Consider the following 5,895-nt stretch of genomic DNA (forward strand, 5'->3'; position numbering starts at 1 on the left):
CACGCTCCCGTGGAACGTGGGACAGAGGGATGCACGGCAGGTGTGCGCTGGGGCAGACAGAACAGCGCTGCAGCCCGCCCGCCATAGGCGTCAGAAGCAGCAGGACAGGGAGGTGAGCCGGAGGACACAAGGGCGGAGATGATCCGGGAGCCACGGCTCACGGCCCCCCACCCCCGCCCTGATTCCCGGAGACCCCTCCCGCGGCTGCTGCCCCCATGCCTATACCCCGTCCACTTCAGGGACTCCACACTGGCTCCTGGGGGACCCACAAATGCACAGGTTGCTTGGGTGCCTTCTGTTACTGGGCGTTGACTTGCCTAAGGCCATGGAACTGGTAGTGGCACCCCACTCGGAGACCCCAGGGAAACCCACCAGGGTCCCAAGCCTCCATTAGTCTGGAATTTCAGAGCCCAGGCCCTCCGGTCCAGTGGGCCCCTTTTGGCCAGAGACTTGGTTTCTCTTTCGGCCCATCCCGTCCAGGCCGGGGCCAGGGCTGCCCGCGGCTGCCACCCTGTGGAGAAGATAGGTAGTGCAGCGGCCAAGCCTTGATGTGGGAGATCCCTGGGGCCTCACGCCGGGAGCTTGTCCCCCATCCCAGTGCACGGTGGCACCGGGACTAAAGCCAAGTCCGTCTGACTCCCAGGCCCGTGCCTGTGCGGGTGCTGCCATACTCCCCTGTTCCCCGCTGGGCCATGCTTCATTTGGTTCCCACGGTAACTGGCCCCTTTGATGTCACAGGCAGAGAAGGCTGGAGGCCCATGGAAGCTATGCTGGATTTGAGCCCAGATCCCAAATCTCCAGCCTGTCGTCTTCTCACCACCCACAAGTGCAGGGAGGTTGGTGGCTGTGTGCCAGCGGCCCTCCATGCTGGGACCACCTGCCCGAGCCCCACTCAGACAACTGGGACAAGCCGGTGTTGGTGTCCATCGATCCCTGGACCGTGCCCCTACCCAGGGGTCTCCAGCTGGCAGAGACGGACAGAACCTCACACATCCAATGGGAAGGAGCTATCGTCCTACATGCCTGGCTTCTGTCTCAGGCCTTAGCAATGGCAGAAGTGACCTCCAACCACTGGTAAGGTGTTAAGGTCAATCTGCGGTGGGACCTAGCTCAGACCCTCTCTGAGCCCCTTTTTTTTCTTTTTTCAAGTTTATTTTGTAAGAGGGGGAGAGCACAAGCAGGGAAAGGGGAGAGGGAGGGAGGAGGGAGGGAGGGAGAGAGAGGGGAGAGGGAGGGGGGAGGGAGGGAGAGAGAGAGAGGGAGAGGGAGGGAGAGAGAGAGAGAGAGAGAGAGAGAGAGAGAGAGAGAGAGAATCCCAAGCAGACTTCGAACCACCAGTGCAGAGCCTGATGCTGTGCTCAAACTCTCAAACTGCAAGATCATGACCTGAGCCAAAGTTGGAGGCTTAACCCGACTGAGCCACCCAAGCGCCCCTGGGGTCACAGACATACTAAAGGCTGATGGGAAGCTATGGATTATCCACAGAGAAAGCACCTTGAGAAGTGTGCACGTTCTAGAAACCCCTGGAGCCAGTGTGTCTGCCACCCCCAAGCCTAAGGTGCAAAAGAGCCTCCCTTCCACTCCTCCTCCCCAGCCTTCTGACACCTACTCTTGGCTGTGAACTCACTCCCCAAAGGCACCTATTCACATTCCTCCACCTCCCCCAACCTAAGCGACTGCTTGTTTTGCCATCTGCAAGTATTTCTGAGGGGCTTTGAATCTAACAAAAGCGCCGTTGCAGTCTGTCCACACCCGGGCCTAGGTCCCGTCTATCACGTCGTTGTGATCCATCCACACGCGCCTACGCTTCATTCCATTATCCGAATGCAGCTTTTGCTGCCGTGTGATCTGTCTGGGGTACATACCTGGGAGGGGAAGGTTAATTCGATATTCAAGTTCATTCCCAAAGTGACCACCCACTTACATGCTCATCTGTAACACGAGAGACCACAAACCCTCTAGGCAACCGGCTTGTCAGTTCATGACGTGCGCCACTCGAATGGGGTGCACGACGGTACTTTCTTTCTTCGCGGTCTTGATTTACAAGGAATGCCAGGATTGCTAGTGGGGCGGAGCATCGTTTTTTGGCCTTACTTCCTCTTTCACGAAATACCTGTTAACACCTTCCTTCTCTGTTGGGTTTTTCTCTGGACAATTTGCCGGAATTCTTTACATGTATATATATACATATTTAAAGATTTTTTATTTATTTACTGACAGAGAAAGAGAGGAAGCACGCTGGAGAGGGACAGAGAGAATCCCAAGCAGGCCCCATACCGGCATTAGAGTCTGACACAGGGCTCGAACATACGAACTGTGAGATCATGACCTGATCTGAAACCGAGCGTCTGATGCTTCAACTGAGCCACCCAGGCGCCCCTGCAGGAATTCTTTACACACCCCTCATCTTTTATTTTAGTCTTTAACGTGTCTTTTCATTTTCTTTATATTTTGATAGAATACCTTGAAAAAATATCCAGGGGCACCGGGGTGGCTCAGTTGGTTAAGCGGCCGCCTTCAGCTCAGGTCATGATGTTTGAGTTCAAGCCCTGCGTTGGGTTGACAGCTCAGAGCCTGGAGCCTGCTTCCAATTCTGTGTCTCCCTCTCTCTCTGACCCTCCCCCACTCACACTCTGTGTCTCTCAAAATAAAAAAATATCTATTGAGCACACTCTTAGTTTCAAGAATATAATGCATGAGAAAGACCCTACAGATTCCAAGGCACCTTGGTGCTATTTACAGAATCTCTAGGCTACCTGAAAAGCTGCTCTGACTTCCCTCCCTCCCAATCCCATTCAAAAAGAGAAGCTTCGAGGCCAGTAATAATGAATAATTTTATTAACGTTTACCTTGTCTCCGACAGAGAACAAAAGAACAGGTACAGGAAACAATTCTCTCTGGTCCCCAAACTGCATACCAAAGAGCCCGCCATCGTGAAACAGTTTTTGCTTTTATTTGTATATTTGGTATTTTACGCTTAGAGGGTGGTTACAGATGGGGGAAGAGATTAGTAGTAGGTTATAATTAAGTATAGTCTTCATCGTTTTGGTTCATGTTCATGACAACAAACTGCAAAAGGAAGCCTCTCAGAAGGATGTTATAAGCCTGTTGACTTCCTGTGAGTATCAAACGTCTCACCGTTGTTCAAGATTGGCCAAGAAATCGCAAAGGACAGACCAAAGCTCTTCATCAAAACTTGAAAGGCAGATGCGGGGAGGCCCCGGCCGGATGCTCCCAAGGACGCACGAGGGGGTCCAGCCCAAGCAACTGGCCATCCGTTAGGTCTCCCTGCAGCTCTGCGGTTTCATGGCTGTTCGTCTGGCGAACCCGGTCTGTGGAGCGTGGGGCACACCAGGTGACGGCCACCTGTGACGCACCTTGGACTGCTATCCTGTATGGAGGATCCTTTAGAGATCCCAGGATGGGACACCCTGTCGGCTTCCCCTCCCGACTTCCCGGAAAGAAAACTGGCAAGAAGTCCACTGGGCAAGACCCACCCCATTCTCCACCAGACCGAGAGGTGCCACACACACACACAAACACACACACACACATGACACCGGGCCCCGGTAGGTCCCACTGCAGTTAACATTCAAAAACCAATCCTTGCACAGGCTAGTGGCCCCACATGACCTCAGGAGCCATGTGGAATCTGAGAAGAGGGTGGAGGGAAACAACAGAGTATTTAAGGTACTACTCATGAAAAGAAACGGGTGCGTGGCTGGCTCAGCGGGTAGAATAGGTGACTCTTGATCCCAAGGTTGTAAGTTCGAGCCCCACAATAGACAGTTTCTCTCTCTCTCTCTCTCTTTTTTAAGTAAACGAACAGGTGTAAGAATCCCTCGGGGCCACAGAGCAGTCTCACTGCACAGCAAAGGAATGCTGTTTCTAGTGAGTCTCAAGCAGGAACTGCTTTCCGGGTTACTGTTAACAGGCTCTTGCTCTCAACTAACTTCTCTACCAAGCAGCCTCCTTCAACAAGAAAACCAGGCCATTCCTTAGAATCCTGAGCCGAGTGTGGATGCCAGGCAACAATTCCAGCATCTTCCTCCTCGACCCAAATGCATACCTCCTGACCTCGCCGTTTCTGCCTCCTGCTAAGACCTCTGAGTCAAGATGGGCAGCCCCGGCTTCTGGAAGTCTGCCGTGCAAACTTCTCTCCTGAGCCCTGGAGAAACAATCTGGCCTCTGACAAAATGGGCTCTGAAAGAAGAACATTCTTAGAAACCTGAGCCCCTTATTAAAAGGGCCCAACCTGGCACTCCGTTAAATTGTTTCTCTGAAGGCAGTTCAAGAATAAGTAGGGGGGGAAAATGCAGAGAGAGAAACAGGGATCAACTGTCTGTCTACACTAAACCTATTTCCAGAACATTCATAGTTGGTATAAACTTTTATTTAGGTGCCTACTTGGGAAAAGATGTGCCTTCCTCTCTTAATTCAGTTACTTAGAGGAGACAGATACTAAAACGTTTTCGGTAATACTTAGTATTACACAAATACTACAGGCCAAGGAACAGGTGCCTGTCAAGAGAAACGCCCACAAAGTCACAGTGACATCTCGAGGGAAGCAGGGAGAAAGCTCCAGGGAAACCTCTGGAGACCCAGATGACCCCCTTCAAGGGTCTGAGCGCTCCACAGGCCTTTTGAAGATGGGATCCAAGGGACCTTTGGAAAGAAGCTTCATCGAGGGTGCCTGGGTGGCTCAGTAAAGCATCTGATCTCAGTTCAGGTCACGATCTCATGGTTCGTAAACTCAAGCCCCAAGTCAGGGGAGCCCCATTCCTCTCTCTCTGCTCCTTGCTCACTTGCACCCTTCTCTCTCTCTCTCTCTCTCTCAAACAACAACAACACTACTAGAAGCCTTATCGAGTGGGGTTTCAAGCCTGGCCACCAGTCCAACTCCACGTGGGGCACAGAGCGTTCAGTCGCAGGGACCTTACCCCTTAAAGAAAACACAGGCCAGTGCCGCGTCCTCTCCCCTGGTCTTGGCAGGAGAGCAGTCCAAGTGACAGCCACGCGTCCAGGAACCAGAACAGTGTCCACCCTCCCTGCCCTCCCCCTGAAGGTTAGTTAAGCTGCAGTCAAGGCTCACCTCACAGGAAGCAAATTCTGCACGTGCCCGGCCTTCCTCCACCCTCCCTGCTGGCCGGGTCTCCCCACCCCCCACTCGACACAGGGCCCAGCTCTGCGCTGCGTCCCCTGGGTCACAAAACCACGCAGCGGCGGCTTCCCAAAAATACAGGATCCGCTTGCCACGAAGTAGCACCCGCCACGGCCACAAAGAGCATCTAGAACTTCTGCTAAAAATAAGCAGTTATTATTTTTTTTAATGTTTATTTCAGAGAGAGAGCGAGCACGTGCACGCGCACATGTGGGGGAGGGGGAGAGAGAGGGAGACGCAGGATCCGAAGCGGGCTTCATGCAGACAGTAGAGACCTTATGCGCGACTCGAACTCGCAAACCACAAGATCATGACCTGAGCTGAAGTCAGACGCTTAACCGACGGAGCTACCCAGGTGCCCCCCAAATCAGCAGTTATTAAAAGCATGCACACGCTGTGCAAACACCTGATTTCTTCCATTTTCAGGAAGAAAGTCCCTTTACCCAATCAAAAACTAAGGCCACACTGCGTGCAAGGCCTCTGTTCAGAAAACTGCCATTTTTAGGAAATGAGAGGAAAGGGGGGGGGTGGGTAGGAAAACCCGGGCGTCCTATTTCTAATCATCGCTAGCTTTTAAACTGCTTTCGCTAATCCTGTAACTTCCAAGAGCAAGATGCTTCTCTCCTGTGGTCGCAGTACATTCTACCGGATTCGGACACCGCTTCCCCAATTTAATAAGGGTGTGAACTTCTCGTTAAGAGCAGCTAGAAAGAAGTCAAAAATAAAGGCGAGCA

General features: G+C 52.6%; 1 long non-coding RNA gene across 1 annotated transcript; it reads left to right on the forward strand.

Annotated features, from left to right (window-relative positions):
• The first annotated feature begins 598 nt into the window (after positions 1-598).
• On the forward strand, positions 599-4,375 carry LOC125928177 (uncharacterized). The gene is made up of 2 exons (XR_007459584.1): positions 599-1,074; positions 3,935-4,375. It is a non-coding gene; the product is annotated as an uncharacterized LOC125928177 (long non-coding RNA).
• The last annotated feature ends 1,520 nt before the right edge of the window (positions 4,376-5,895 follow it).

Source organism: Panthera uncia, chromosome E3, assembly GCF_023721935.1.
Source record: "Panthera uncia isolate 11264 chromosome E3, Puncia_PCG_1.0, whole genome shotgun sequence".
NCBI lineage: Eukaryota > Metazoa > Chordata > Mammalia > Carnivora > Felidae > Panthera > Panthera uncia.